Raw genomic sequence first — 15,528 nt, 5'->3', positions numbered from 1 at the left:
CCTCCCGCTGGGCCCCACCCACTGCGCTCGGGAGGCTCCGGGACCCAAGGAGGCGCCCACGGCTCGCTCCGCCCTCTCGGGTAACGGGGCAGGCCAGTGGCCCGCGGGGTCCACCAGCTTGCGGGGAGGCGGGGCCCTGGACGACGCTAGGGCGGTGGGAGTTCTTAGCGCTCGGGATTCGCGGGAATTGGGCAGCTGCTTGCAAAGCCAGTCCCATTCCTTCCCACGCAAATCCCAAAACAGGGTGCGCCGGAGAACCCCGCTTGCCTATCCCCCTTCTCAGAATCTGTGGTCTCCAGAGATCTTTCAGGCCCTCCTATCTATGACCATCCCGGAGCAGCCACTGCTGGGTTGGGTTGGTTGGAGGAAAGAATCAGGGCCAGTTTCGGGGACGGGAACAAGGGGTCCTGAAGCCTAGCCATTGGATACTTGACCGCGCATTCACTACTCACTGGTTACTAGCTCTGGGGAGCCTCAGGCCTTGCTCACAGAGTGCGGGAGGGTCTGGGTACCTGGGCTTGGGGCACATGCTGGCCAAAGGGGGCCAGAGCCAGTCCTTCCCAATAGGGGACTGGAATACTGACTCTCCCCTCCAGTGGGTTGAGGTGGAGCTGAGAGCTCTGGGCCCGTACCGGAAGGGTTTCACCCCGTAGTCCTTTACCTTTAGAGGGAGCACAGACATACCCGGGAGCAGGTTGAGGGACTTTGAGAGGTCTTTGACTATCTGCACCCACAGGGTTGGTCTTAAAAACCCAGAATTAGTGGTAGGGGGTAGAGGCCCTCAGGGACACAGAGGTCCCCTCCCTCACCAGCTCTTCCAAGAGACACACCTCATTCTCTCCCAGTTCTCCCACCTCCCGGCCCCTCCTCTTTGCCTTCCTTTACAGCACACCTTTCTCTACAGTCCTTGAACCTGGGGATTGCTTCCAGGGACTGGGTTCTCTTTATTTCCTCACCACACAACATCATCCAGTCCCAGGGCTTCAATCCATCCACTGCTGAGCGCCCCAAGCATTCCTCCCTACTCAAAGTCCTCTCCTATTCCAGAGCCTCTGGTCAACCTGCCAGATCGCATGACCTTCCCCTGGGGGACTCTTCTTCCTTCATCCTCATATTTGCAAAGCACTGCCCTCCACTCAGGCTCCCACCTGAGCCAGAGACTCAACCTCTCCACAGCTCTCAAAACCGGCACCAGTTAGTCCCTGCCCACCTCCTCTGCAAGGCATCCTCTGACCGCCTTCTCTGAAGATTCTCTTGTTACTTTCTCTTTCCATGTCCTGTGGACTCCTACCTTCATGTCAGTCATCACCACCAGGCAGCATGTAGGCCCATGTGCCTAAACCTGCCTCACTGTGGGTCTCTAAGTTCTGTGGAGGCAGGGATCATGGAAGTCCTCATTACCACTGTCCCTGGCTTGTAGTGGGAATTCAAGAAATATTTGTCAGATGAGCCAGTGAAGGAATGAGTAAATGCATGAACCATGACGTCCCCTCTCCTACTCCCACCTTCATTCAGCCTTCTAGTCCTATTGATCATCCTCCAAGACGTGTTTCAAATTCATTCCCTGCCCGCACCTCACCTCCCACTTCAAGTACTCTGTTTATTAATTAATTCAACAAACCCACTGAGCACTGAGGGCTGGGAACTTGCTGGCTCCTGGGGTGGCGGTGAAATAGAGCTGTGCCTGTGACACTGCTCAGAGCTTTGATGAGGCAGCACTGATTGTAGGGCCTCACCAGAGCACTGTCCAAAGAATTCTTTCTCATTCTAGAATTCTGTAATTCCACTTCCAGAAAATTTCCACTTTTTTTTTCAGTTTTTTTTTTAATGTTTATTTATGAGAGAGCGCAAACGGGGGGAGAAGTAGAGAGAGGGGACAGAGGATCCAAAGCAGGCTCTGTGCTGACAGCAGAGAGCCCGGTGTAGGGCTTGAACTCACAAACCATGAGATCATGATCTGAGTCGAAGACAGAGAGACACAACCAACGGAGCCACCAAGGTGCCCCATAAAAAATTCTTTGTTTTAAGTAAACTCTACCTCCATCATGGGGCTCCAACTCACTACCCCAAGATCAAGAGTCACATGTTCTGGGCGCCTGGGTGACTCAGTCAGTTGAGTGACTTTGGCTCAGGTCATGATCTCATGGTTCGTGGGTTCGAGACCTGCGTTGGGCTCTGTGCTGACAGCATGGAACCTGGATCCTGCTTCAGATTCTGGGTCTCCCTCTCTCTCTGCCCCTCCCTCACTCACTTTCTGTCTCTGTGTCTCTCTCAAAAATAAATAAACATTAAATTAATTTTTTTACGTTTATTTATTTTGAGAGAGAGAGAGAGAGGGAGAGAGAGAATCTCAAGCAGACTCTGCACTGTCAGCACAGAGCCCCATGGGGGGCTTGAACTCATGAACCGAGAGATCATGACCTGAGCCAAAACTGAGTCAGACATTTAACTGACTGAGCCACCCAGGTGCCCCTGAAATAAATAAACATAAAAAAATTATTTTAAAGAGATGTATGCTCTACCAACTGAGCCAGCCAGGTGCCCCCAAAATTTCCACTTAAAAAAAATTTTTTTTAAATGTTTATCTTTGAGAGACAGACAGACAGAGCATGAATGGGGAAGGGGCAGAGAGCAAGGGAGACACAGAGTCTGAAACAGGCTCCAGGCTATGAGCAAGCTGTCAGCACAGAGCCCGACGGCGGGGCTTGAATTCACAAACTGTGAGATTATGACCTGAACCAAAGTTGGACACTTAACTTACTGAGCCACCCAGGCACCCCCAAAATTTCCACTTAAATATTTTTTTTTAATGTTTATTTTTGGGAGAGAGAGAGAGAGAGAGGCAGAGAGAGAGGGAGACATAGAATCTGAAGCAGGCTGCAAGTTCTGAGCTGTCAACACAGAACCCAATGCAGGGCTTGAACCTACAAACCTTGAGATCATGACCTGAGCTGAAATCAAGAGTCAGACGCTTAACTGACTGAGCCACCCAGGCACCCTCAAAATCTCCACTTTTATTTAAAAAAATTTTTTTTAACGTTTATTTATTTTTGAGACAGAGAGAGACAGCATGAACGGGGGAGGGTCAGAGAGAGGGAGACACAGAATTTGAAACAGGCTCCAGGCTCTGAGCTGTCAGCACAGAGCCCGACACGGGGCTCGAACTCACGGACCACGAGATTATGACCTGAGCTGAAGTCGGCTGCTTAACCGACTGAGCCACCCAGGCGCCCCAAAATTTCTACTTTTAATGGATAATTCCCTCGTCCTTCGCAGCCATTCTGTTCTGTGTCTGGCAACGTCTCTACATGGTCACAGTTGGTATCTAGGCCTGGGCCACCATCTTTTCTGGCCTCCCTGCCTTCACCTTTATCCCTTATGGTTGTTCTCCACCTAACAGCTGGGGTGATCTTCTAAATCATAAATCAGGTCATTCTGGTTCACCATTGCCTTCAGGATAAGTCCACACTCTGTAGTGGAGCCTCTAAGACCCAGGAGGTCTGGACTAAGATGACCTCACCTACTCCTCTCCCATGCATCCTGCCAGCCTTTGCTGCTCTGGTTCCACTACACCATCCTACCTGTGGCTCCCTGAGCGTGGTCCCCACTGTCTAGCCTTTCCCTCTTGTCTCAGCTTCCCTTCTACTTGGGATGCTCCTCCCCTTATCCACTTGGAAAAAGATTCAAATGTCACCTCCTCCAAGAAACCTGTGTCCTCTGGCTTCCCACTCAACTCTTCTGAGCACCCATCACTGCCTGTTGTCCTTGTCTGTGACCAGGCTTGGATTCTCATCCTGTGACCACAAGGGCCAGGCATGGATGGGGCCACAGTGAGCAGATGGGGCACCTTAGCCTTCAGCTGGCCCCTCCCCCTGCCTAGGTGCCTTGAAGAAGGTATAGTAGTTGACGGCTATGGGGTGCTGCAAGTCTCCCAGGCTTCTCCCCAACCACCATGAGCCACATGAGGAAGGACACAGCTGAAACCCATTTCACAGAAGAGCCACCTGAGGCTCAGGGAAGGCAGGGACTTTCCACGGTTCTGTGGTTAGGAAGGGGCAGAGTCTGAGCTACAACTCAGCTCACTGAATCCCAATCAGTTTGGCTCTGTGTCAGCCATGATTCCCTGAGGACATACTCTGCTTGGCACTGGGTTGGGAGCTCAGGCAGAGCACCAAACCATCACCATTTCTAACCATGAGCACCATAAGTTCACATTCCTGAATGGATGGGCTCTGGCCTGAGAAAAGTGCCTCTAATAGCAGAGGGTGGTGAGAACCACAGTGGGCCCTAGGTCCTCACGTATGGTGTAGCTAGTTCCACTTTCAGAAGTAACGCAGTTCATGTCCCCAAACCCAGAAAAATGTAGGCTTCCTTCACCCCAGCCCACAGCCTCTGTGGCTACAGCTCTCTGGTATGCAACTTCACTCCCCAGCCTTCTGTGAGGGGACAGAATAGAAGCCTGCCCTATACTGTGCCTGTGGCCACATGCCTTGAACAGAATGTGCGTCATTCATTCATTTGCCAGATATTCACCAAGCAGAACCTGCTATATGCTCAGTCCTTGAAGAAGTAGGGGGACCAGAGGTGAGGCCATCCAGTCGGTGTTCATGGGGGCTCACTGTCAGTCAGGGCAGTTATATCCCTGAGTCTCTGTATCTCCTGTGTCACCAGTGTGAGAGAGAGAGAGAGACAGAGTGTGTGTGTGTGTGTGTGTGTGTGTGTGTGTGTGTGTGCGCGCGCGCGCATATGAGAGAGAATGTGAGTATATGCTAGTTAGGAAGGGCTTTGCAGGGAAGGGGCCCTTAGCATGGAAAATTGTCGGGGCTCCCTAAGCAGGTGGAGGGTAGATTTTTGGAGAAGTGTCTTGGGCAGAAAGCACAACAGAGTTCAAGACACAGGAGGGAGGAGCTGTCCCCCGTGCTCTTGGGGAGCAAAAGCTTCACGTGGCTAGAGAATTGTGTATGTGTTGGGATGGAGCCAGTCATTAGGGACCTTGGGGATTGTCTAAGGATGATGGATTTTACCCTTGGGTGATGAGAAGCCTGGGCTTTAAGCTGCAGAATTTTGTGGTCCTATCTATGCTTTCTAAAACTCACTTAGGCAGTATATGGAGAGGGGAGGTAGAGGCAGCAATGAAGCGACTACCATTTTCCAGCCAAGGCATGGTGGCCTGCGCCCAGGTGGGAGCAATGGGGACAGAGAGAAGGAGACATTCAAGAGATGTTCAGGAGGCAGAATGCAGGGCTTGGTGACTGATAGGATGTGGTGTCTGGAGAGGGAGGCAGCCCAGATGATGCTGGGGTTTGGGGCATGGGTGATGGGTGGATTATAGTGTTTTTCAATGATGTGGGGAGGCCTAGAGGGTCACGTAAGCGAGAGGGTGTTGTGGTCAGTTTGGGAAGGTGGAATCTGAGGGGTCTGGAGACCATTCATCCAGGAGGAGGTATCCAGAAGGCAGCTGAACATGTGGGTAGAAGAAAAAGGGGTCTAGAGTAGAGACAGCTTTTGGAAGGGACAATGGTCAGTTGGCTCACTAAGAGGTCAAGTAAGAGAGGGCCCAAGGTGCCATACCTTGCTAGAACACTTCAGTGAATAGTGGGGGCAGATGACGACTCCAGAGGGAGGACATAGAGGCTCGTAGGTATGTCTGTATCTGCAACCAACCTCCACCTCCCTCTAGCCTCAGGCTGGACTCTACTTCCCAATGTGTGTGTCAAAGGGCAAGGGCCAGGGATGCTGCTCCTTGTTCGAGTGGCTTTACCACTCTTACCTTGTGGTTCCTGAAGCCACTTCTCTTTTCTGATGCTTTAACTGAACCCATTCATTCACCCATTAAAATTGCAATTTGGGGGCACCTGGATGGCTCGGTCTGTTATGTGTCTGACTTTGGCTCAGGTCATGATCTCATGGAGCGTGGGTTCAAGCCCTACCTACATCGGGCTCTTTGCTGAGAGTGCAGAGCGTGCTTGGCATTTTCTCTCTCTGCCCCTTCCCCACTTGCCCTCTTTCTCTCTCTCAACAAACAAACAAACAAACAAACAAAAAACACCCAAAAATTGCAATTTTAAGAGGCGTTCTGTCTTGTTAACAATCAATACAATGCAAATATAAACAAACACCAACAAGAAACTTTTTTTTTTTTTTTTGCCTCTGAGATTGGCAGTGAGAAATGATGTGTGAGTGGACACTCTCAAGAGAGTAGGAATTGGTATGAGTGTTTAAGACTAGTTATTTCAAGGGGGCACCTGGATGGCTCAGTCAGTTAAGCGTCTGACTTTGGCTCAGGTCATGATCTCATGGTTCATGAGTTCGAGCCTGCTATGAATCCTCTGTCCCTTGCTTGCTCTCTCTCTTTCTCCCTCTCTCAAAAATAAATGAACATTAAAAAAATACTATTTCAGTAGTTTCAGGATATCAAGTGCAAACCCCTCTTTCACCTAGAAGTACCACTTCAAGAAATTTATCCCAAAGAAAGAGTTGTACAGGCAAGAAGAGATCTGTGCCTGAGGATGTTATGTTGATTACTGGCTTGCTTGTCAGGGATAAAGGGACGGCATGGTCCATGTGACCATCAGTGGGCAATTGAGCATTGAAAGACGGTCACAGATGCCCTGAGATGCTCTGTGGCCACTGAAAATGGAAACGAGGCATGGAATAAACACCTACCATGTGCCTGGCATCATTCTAAATGCTGGGGACACAGTGGCAGACCAGACAGGCAAGGTCTTTGCTCTCAAGAAGTTTACACTCTAGCCAGAGGAGACAGATAATCATCAAGTTAGCATATAAGTATGATGACTTCAGAGAAAGTGAAGAGCTGTGGAGAAAACGACCAGGGTGATGTGATGTCAAGCAATGGGGCTGAGGGGCTACTTCAGTCAGGGTGGTCAGGGAAGGCCTCTTTGATCAGAGAAAAGAATGACAAGAAAGAAATAGTCATGGAATGATCCAGAGAAAGGGTATTCCAGGCAGAGGGAACAGCAGGGGCAATGGCTGGGAGGTGGCAACGAGCTTGCTGTATTTGAGTCACGTGGGCTGCAACAGGGAGAAAAGAAGTCTGAGAGGCAGTAGGGTCAGGTCAGGGTAGGGTAGGGAGTAAGGGTTTGTTATCTCTAGAGGGGGAAATGTGCTCAACACAATAAGCACAGAGGAGTGGCGAAGGCACCAGAACAGCTGCCAGGTCTCCTGTAGTGGGAGTCTCCTCAGCGCAAAACTGCCTCCACTGACCCTGAGAGCTGTTGGGATAGTCACCCCTGCACCACTAGTGACCATCATCTCTGGGCATTGTAATTCACTTGGTTCTATTTTTTTCTTTGTATTTACTTATGTAAAGAATGGTTTGCAATGGACATAACATTGTTTTCAAAGACAACATGGCCACCACTTCTTGAGACATTTCCAGGCCAGCCCCTGCACCTAGGAGGCACAAGTTTCTAGTCCAGGGTTTCCAGGGTCCACAGGTGACATCCCAGGGGGACTCTGCCCCAGGTGGGGTGATGTCTCTGCTACTGTCCCCGCTGATCCAGCTTTGGCCTCCAGGGGGGCCTGTGGGCAGGGCTGTGCTGGGGTGGGGTGATTGTGTCCCACAGCCTGGGCCAGGCGTTCTTCCTTCCTTCCTGACTCTCTTCTCCCAAGGGATAAGTGGGAGGGACATCCCTGCCTCTCCCAGATCATGGGATGAGCTGTTCCCCTGGGACCCTTTCAAGCCAGGCCCCTTGCCAAAGGCTGCAGTGTGTGATGTGTAGTTTATTTCTGAGCTCCTACCACTAGGAGAACTGTTCTGACAGAGATTTGGAGGGCATCGTTAGTGGGGAGGGTCCTAGCCATCCTGTATCTGGCTGTACCCTCCACTCATGCTAAGATGACATTGCCCCGGAGGATGCAGACCTCTGCCCTGCCCCAACCTCTCCCAAGAAGTACAGCATTGGTCTTTGGCGCCACCTTGTGGTAAATATCCACACTGCAGTCACAAGTTTCACAAAATACCACTCAACTCCGCAGGTAGCCCCTTGCCCCAAGTTCTGTTTTTGTGAATGGACAGCCACTGGAGTGTGCAGTGCACAACCTGTTCAGCCTTATGCAGCCCCTCTCCTAACACTCAGACCTAGTGGCAGATCATGGTCACTGGAAAGCCTGCCACCACCGTTAAAATATCCTCCACACTCTGAAGCCTCTCCACAAATGCTCCCTGGCCCTTCACTTCCCAGTCCTCTCCTCCTTTGACCTGACCAGGTGTGTTGAATATAACTAATCCTTCCTCTCTTCTGAAACTCCCTCTGGCTTCTGTGACTGCTCTTCTTGGATTCCTAGCTGCTTCTCTTGTTTTTCTTCATGTTGCTTGGTGGGCTCCTCAGGGCGTTGGGCTCCCTTTGCTTTTCCCCAGGCGTTAGTACTTTTCCCCAGGCCATCCTGACAACTTCCAGGGCCTTGTTTTCATCCCCACAGTGATACCTTGAGTCTTACTCCCCCCATCTCTCATTCCATTTACCTGTTAAGATGACCCCTGAGCTCCCCAAACTCATTGTGGAAAGTCAGCCTATGACCTCTCGTCAGAAGTGCTCCCCCTCTAGGGTCCTCATGTTAATCTGAGTAGCCTTTTCCCTGACACTCCACCAGCCACCAGGTCTGTTTTGTCCTCCCCACGTCCCCACCTCCCCACCCCACCCAGACGCACCACTTGCACCTCCTTTCTGGCCTCTTAGTGTCCTTGGTTTCATCTGCCCTGGTCCATTCTCCACAGGGCAGCTGTTGGCCTCTGCATATTGGACCCTGTCCCTTGTCACTTCTGCACTGGTCCCTCATTTCTGGCCAGTTCCTCTCCAGGAGGTCCTAGTTACAGCCAAATCTGAACTTCTTTGTATTCTTTCAAGTCTGAATACACCCCGCTTCCCATGCCTCCATGTCTTTGCACAGGCTTCTTCTCTGTGCATCTTTTTCCTCTTTCCTTCACCGGGCTAACTCCTGCCTACACTTTAAGCCTCAGCTCAGACATCACTTCCTCTGGAATGCCTTCCCTGGACCCCAGGCTAGTCAGGACCCTCTTGGTCATGCTTACATGACCCATGCTTCTCCCCCCAACAGCCTTGTCTGCCTCCCCTTCTGAAAGGGACAACGGCTCTTATACAGGCTCCACACAACTGTGTCCAATCATTCTGCCCGATTCTTGGACTCAGAGGTCCTAGACCTCAAAAGTTATCGAGTGCACCATTGTGAACCAGTGGTCAGGCTGGGATGGAACCCAAGGTTCTTACCTTTCCCTCTGGGGCTCCCCTGTTCCCCCAGATGCCATTGTGAGCTGAGTCAGGACCCTTGAGAGCCCATAGGAATTTAATGGGCAGAGAATCAGTAGGTTCGTGGCCTGGGAGGAAGGCAGCCATCAGCCTGGGCCCTTGAGAGCCCAGGGTACCGGTAGAGACCGTCCAAGCAAGGGGACTGGTGTGCAGGTGACTCCGGGCCAGCACATCTGCTGAAAATTTTTAATGAGATTCCTTTCTCCCCCAGAGTTGTGTGGAAGGAGTGTGGCCTAAATGTCATGCAGGGAGGGCCCAAATTCCTGAAGGGTGGTGGTGACAGCTGTTAAGGTCCCAGGGTTAATTATCTCCAACGTCACACAGAAGAGAATGTGCTGAGGCGGGACCTCCTCCACCCAGCCTTGGCTTCTTAGAGCACGGATCCCTCTAGGACTCATCCTGCTCCCCAAATGACAAAGTCTGAAGATCAGCTCCTTGTGCCTTTGGACCTTGGCTCCTTTACCCTACTGCAGACCCAAGGGACGGATTTTTCCCTGAGATGCTTTGAGGAGGTGGGGGGGGGGGGGCTCCCACCTCTGGGCCTTTGCCCTTGCTGTGCTCTCTGCCAACCCCATGGCTGGGTCCAGGTTATTTGTTCAGGGAGCTCAGTAAACACTGGTGAATTAAATTGCTCTATAAATAAACAGAAAGTGCCAAATAGGTTGCCTGGCACTTAGAAGATGCACCCCACCCCCCAAATTCTGTAGCAAACAGATTACCCACAATGGGAAAAGAGAAAGGACCAATCCAGGCTTTTCTTGTGGCTCTGTTCCCAAACTGTTCCCCTCTCACTTCTTCAAACAGCCCTGCTCTCTCTATCCTGGGCCCTTGCCTGCAATTTAGCCTGTCCTTTTTTTGTGTCTGCCCGAGGTGTCAAGAAGCCTTGTAGGATCCCCGTGTGGCCTCACGCCCCTGAAGTTTCTTCCTTGTCACTTGGCACAGTTTGTGGGATGGCTTGCTTAATGGCTGGAAGCTCTGAAGGGCCAGGGACTGTGGTGCCTCATTCACCACTCCAAGCCCAGGAGCTGGATGGATGCTTTGTAAATATCTGTGGCATTCTGAAAGGCCTTGGAACATGGGGGTGTTTTCTCCCTCTCTGAAGCTGCCCGGATAATTTGCTGAGTCTGTGCCATCTCCGTTATTCCAAAGTGCCCACAGGCACAAGGTCTCACCCGAGCTCTGTCTAGTTCCTTGCTATTTCTCCCGCCACTCGCACTCTTGTTTTCCTCCTCCGGTTCCCACAAGAGTAGAGAGGCTTGACAGTTTCACACTAAAGCTGAAAACTTCCCCAAGATTCCTCTTGCATATTTCCTGGAGTCTACTTTCCACCTCTCTTGGCTTGCAAAGCCAGTGACTCACTGAGCCAGGAGTCTCTGCGGGGATTTTTTGCAGGAAATGTGAGAGGAGCAGGTGACATCGTCTTTCACCCCCACCCCCTCTAGTTCTGGCTTTTCTTATCTAAAATGCCAGATTTGTTGCACCATGTGGAGCGGTAGAATTGCTATATTTTCCCTTGATGCTGGCCACCCTTATTAAATCAGGGCCCTGCACCCCCGAGGCTCAACACAGGATGTTTGCAGAGCTTACAACATCCCCAACCCCTAGACTCCACAAAAGCATAAAGTCACCTTTGTTTCCTTGCTAATGTGCTTTCAAGATGCCAAGCCTTCTCATCCTTCCTAGCCACCAGAAATTACACGTGCACATACTTTCTAATTTGCAATAATTTAAAAAATTTTCAAATGCAAATTATAGAGTCTGCCACCTGCACATTAAGCAGCCTTCATATCAGCTGTCCCTGGCAGGAGGTTTTCATACTGAACAGGAGGGGAACTGTGCAGATGTCACCCACACAGTCAGATGACCTGAGTGTGTGTGTGTGCATGTCCATGTCAACTTTGAGAGAATCTGTGGCAGCTGGGGTGAAGGGGGTGGGATTTTAGGGACTGTTGATGCAACTTGATGAATGGGGTAACATCTGATGTAGGTGTGCAATGTCAGTGGGTGTTTGAAAGGTTAGGTGTATATTCGTGGTAAGTTCCTAAGGGTTGTCAAAGGCACCGCTTAAATAAAAACTGCTTTGCAAATGAGTCAGTGAAACAGAAGGATGGCTTGCAGATCATGAATTAACCGGGCTTAAATGAAGTTTGAGAAACATTACTAGAGGAGTCCAATAACTTATCATCATCATCATCATCATCATCATCATCATCATCATCAATAACACACAGTAACAGTAGATACCATTTTTGAATACTTAATATGTACCACACACATGCACACACACACCAACACACACACAGGTAGCATGGCACACACAAGTCAAGGAAGTCTTGTCTTCTGAGTGTCCTCTATTCTGTACTGGTCTTGGAACCTTTTGCCCAGGACATATTTTGTAGGATTCAATGCAAAATAAAAATGCAGAGCAACTTGTTCAAAATTATGATGGGGGCGCCTGGGTGTCTCAGTCGGTTAAGCGTCCAGCTTCTGCTCAGGTCATGATCTCACGATTTGTGAGTTCAAGCCCCATCTTGGGCTCTCTGCTGTCAGCACAGAGCCTGCTTCAGATCTTCTGTACCCCCCTCTCTCTGCCCCTCCCCTGTTCTCTCTGTCTCTCTCTCTCTCTCAAAAATAAATTTAAAAAAACAACAACCAAAATTACAATGAATTTCAAGACAGCAACAGCATAACTAGGGACACTTTTTGAGAAGAAAGCTTGGTGTGATGACACAGATCTTAGGCCCATGAAATAGGACCCCCTGCTTTCACCTCCAAATGACAAGGTGCATTGCTCAAACTTTTGTCCATTGGAAAGACTTTCCCCCACAGCTGGGGCTGGAGTGCAAGAACAGTCAATTTTAAGCTTGTCCCTTTCACATCAAGACAAAGCATCCTCAAGCCAAGCCTGGGCTTTCTCTCTCTCTCATTTGCTGGGTACCCCACATAATGTATGGCTGTGAGCTGAGTGAGAGCCATCAGTGTGACAGCGTTAGGTGATATTGGTGTTTGAGCCACCTGTTTATGTAGATTACTTGTGCTATCTGGCCCTGGCCAGGCTTGATTTAGGATAAATAAGAAAGTAAACATCTGGATAAAGATATGCCAAGCTACCAGTGAGTGTAGGAAAGCTGCAGAGGCTATATTCACAGAAAAGTAAACTTCAGGAGAAGGGCTGTTACCCAAGCTAAGGAGGGAAATCCATATGGATAAAAGGATCCATGCTTCAGGAAGTCATAATAATCATATATGTGTATGTATCTAGTAACAGAGCTTCAAAATAGTTGAAGAAAAAACTGACAAGAAAGGGTAGGGGCGCCTGGGTGGCGCAGTCGGTTAAGCGTCCGACTTCAGCCAGGTCACGATCTCACGGTCCGTGAGTTCGAGCCCCGCGTCAGGCTCTGAGCCCCGCGTCAGGCGCTGGGCTGATGGCTCGGAGCCTGGAGCCTGTTTCCGATTCTGTGTCTCCCTCTCTCTCTCTGCCCCTCCCCCGTTCATGCTCTGTCTCTCTCTGTCCCAAAAATAAATAAAAAAAAAAAAAACGTTGGAAAAAAAAAGAAAGGGAAGAACTAGACTAAAATATTATAGTCACTGAAGACTTGTACACTCCATACCCATTGGTGGATAAAATAGCTGGACTGAGTAATGAGAAAATGCTTGTAGGGCATCTGGGTGGCTCAGTCCACTGAGTGTCTGACTCTTGGTTTCGGCTCAGGTCATGATCTAAGGGTTGTGGGATCGAGCCTCATGTTGGGCTCCATGCTGAGCGTGGTGCCTGCTTGAGATTCTCACTCTCCCTCTAACCTTCCCCCGCTCATGCATGTGTGCATGCATGCTCTCTCTCTCTCAAATAAATAAAATGAAAAAAAGAAAAGAAAATGCTTAGAAGACCAGAAGAACATTGTCAACTACCCTGACTGTAGCTGACATTTACAGAACACTAAACTCAACAGCAGTAGCACCCACATTCTTTTCCAGCAAATGTGTCAACTTCATCAAGATAGACCATATGTTCACCCGTCAAACAATATTAATAAAATTTAAAGAATGTAGAGAATATGTTCTCTGACTACCATGGAAGGAAAATAAATAACAATGAAATATACAGAAACATCTTATATATTTGGAAATTATACAACACACATATGAAGGATTCATAGGTCAAAGGAGACATTTTAAGGGAAATTAGAAAATATTCTGAATGGAATGGTAAAACTAAAAACTATCAAAACTTTTGAGATATACTGAAGCAGTAGTTAAGGGGAAACTTACAGCTTAAAACACTTATAGAAAAGAAAAATGTAAAGTGGGGATTAGTTCAACATTCTTATAGCCTTGTAGTTACAGTGCAGAGTGTGAACCTTGCAGGGCAAAAGACTCCTTCTCCTGATCCCCCTGACTACAGGTTCCCCCATCCCCTCCATTTGGTAGCCCAGGGTATGGTTCCAACACACAAATCTGATTGTGTCACTCTCCTGCTCTAAACCTTCTCACAGCTCCTCATTGCTTCAGGACGAAATTCAAAATGGACCTGGCAAGCTGACCATTTATGACCCTGCTCCTTTGCTTCTGATACCATGCCCTGTTTGCCACTGTGCTGCATCCAGCTTTCTGAACTGTCTCTTGAAATACCATGAGTTTTTCTCTCTTTTCTGCCCTAGAGCTATGGTTCCAGATAAAATGCAGGACTCCCAGTTAATTTGAATTTCAGATATGTATGAATAACTTAATATAAGTATGTCCCCAATGTTGCATGGGGTATATGTATATCCAAAAATAGTATTCATTGTTTATCTGAAGTTCACGTTTAACTGGGTGTTAAATTTTTATTTTTTATTTGCCAAATCTGGCAGCCTCACCCACAACTAGCACATCTCCCCTTTCCTGGCTTCTTGTGCATGGCTAACTCCTTTTCCTTAGACAGGTCCCAGCTTAGAAATAACCTCCCCCAGGAAGACAGTTCTCTCCACTACCCCCCCCCCCGCCCCCCCGCCAGGGTCTATCTCATTCACTGCTAACTCCTCAGTCCGCAGAACAGTGTCTAGCACTTGGTAGACACTCAACAAACACTTGTTGAAGGAATAAATGCTGACCTGGGTCTCAGCTCCAGGGATAAAGAGCTGGCCCATTTCCTGCCTTCCAAGCCTACGGCCCTCAGCTGGGGGTGGGGGGGAGCGGGGATACATCAGTTACCTATCACTGCAAACAAACCACGCCAAAAATGAGTGACTTAAGATGGCAGCAATCATGTAGTTTGCTCTCAAATCCGCAAAATAGGCAGAGCTCAGTGGAGACAGCTCATCTCTGCCCCACACAGCCTCAGCTGGGGACGGAGGATCTACATCCAAGATGACTCACTCAAATGGCTTTCAAGTTGCTGCTATGTGCTGCTTTTCTCCACGCATGCCTCTCCATAGGGTGGCCTGGACTTCCTTAGAGCATGGTGGTTGGGCTCCAAGAGCAAGTGTCTCAAAAGAGACGGGAAATGGCAGATGTTAGGCTTTTAAGGTCTGGATCTGGAATGTATACAATACCATTTCCACTATATTCTATTGGTTAAGCAGTCGTAGAGTTCATATCTAAGGAGAGGGACAGAGACCCTGTCTCTTAATGGGACAAGTGCTAGAGAATTTTGTGACCATGTTTTAAAGTCATCACAGGGGAGAATACTCACTGCAAAGGAATTGACATAGCCCATCATCCGCACCCAGTCTGGGTGTGGATGATGGGCCATAGGATAGGATGCCTTTCTCTCCACAGGTCAGTGGGTACCACGGAGCCAGTATGTTTAAGGCAGCCTTGGAGTGGGATAGGGCAGGAGAGAAAGAGAGAGACAAAGGGACAGAGAGAGGAAGGGGCGTGAGAGATAAGGAAAGAGTCTTCCCTTGAAGGATTAAGGACTAAGCAACTCTACTCATGTACGTACTTAACAATGATCACATCTGAAAGGAGGTTGCACAATTGGTACCTATTGCGGGTCCCTTGGGATGTCATAAACAGAAATCATGAAACTGAATTGTCTTTTGGCTTTGAACAATTTTAAATCTACAGAGAGTTGACAGAATAGTGAAAGCAACAACCCACACACCTCTCACCTAGTTTCACCAGTGGTTAACATTTTGTCACATTCGCTCTTTGAAAGTAAGTTACAAATAAGACATTCCCTTCCCAAATCCTTCAGCCTGCATCTCCCCCCATCCCCTTAAAAGCAGTGTCCTGTCTGCACCAATAGTTCTCGGCT

This window comes from Panthera onca, chromosome E2 (assembly GCF_046562875.1).
Source record: "Panthera onca isolate mPanOnc1 chromosome E2, mPanOnc1 haplotype 2, whole genome shotgun sequence".
Taxonomy (NCBI): domain Eukaryota; kingdom Metazoa; phylum Chordata; class Mammalia; order Carnivora; family Felidae; genus Panthera; species Panthera onca.
The sequence above is the reverse complement of the archived record's forward strand: the minus strand, read 5'-3'. Positions refer to the sequence as shown.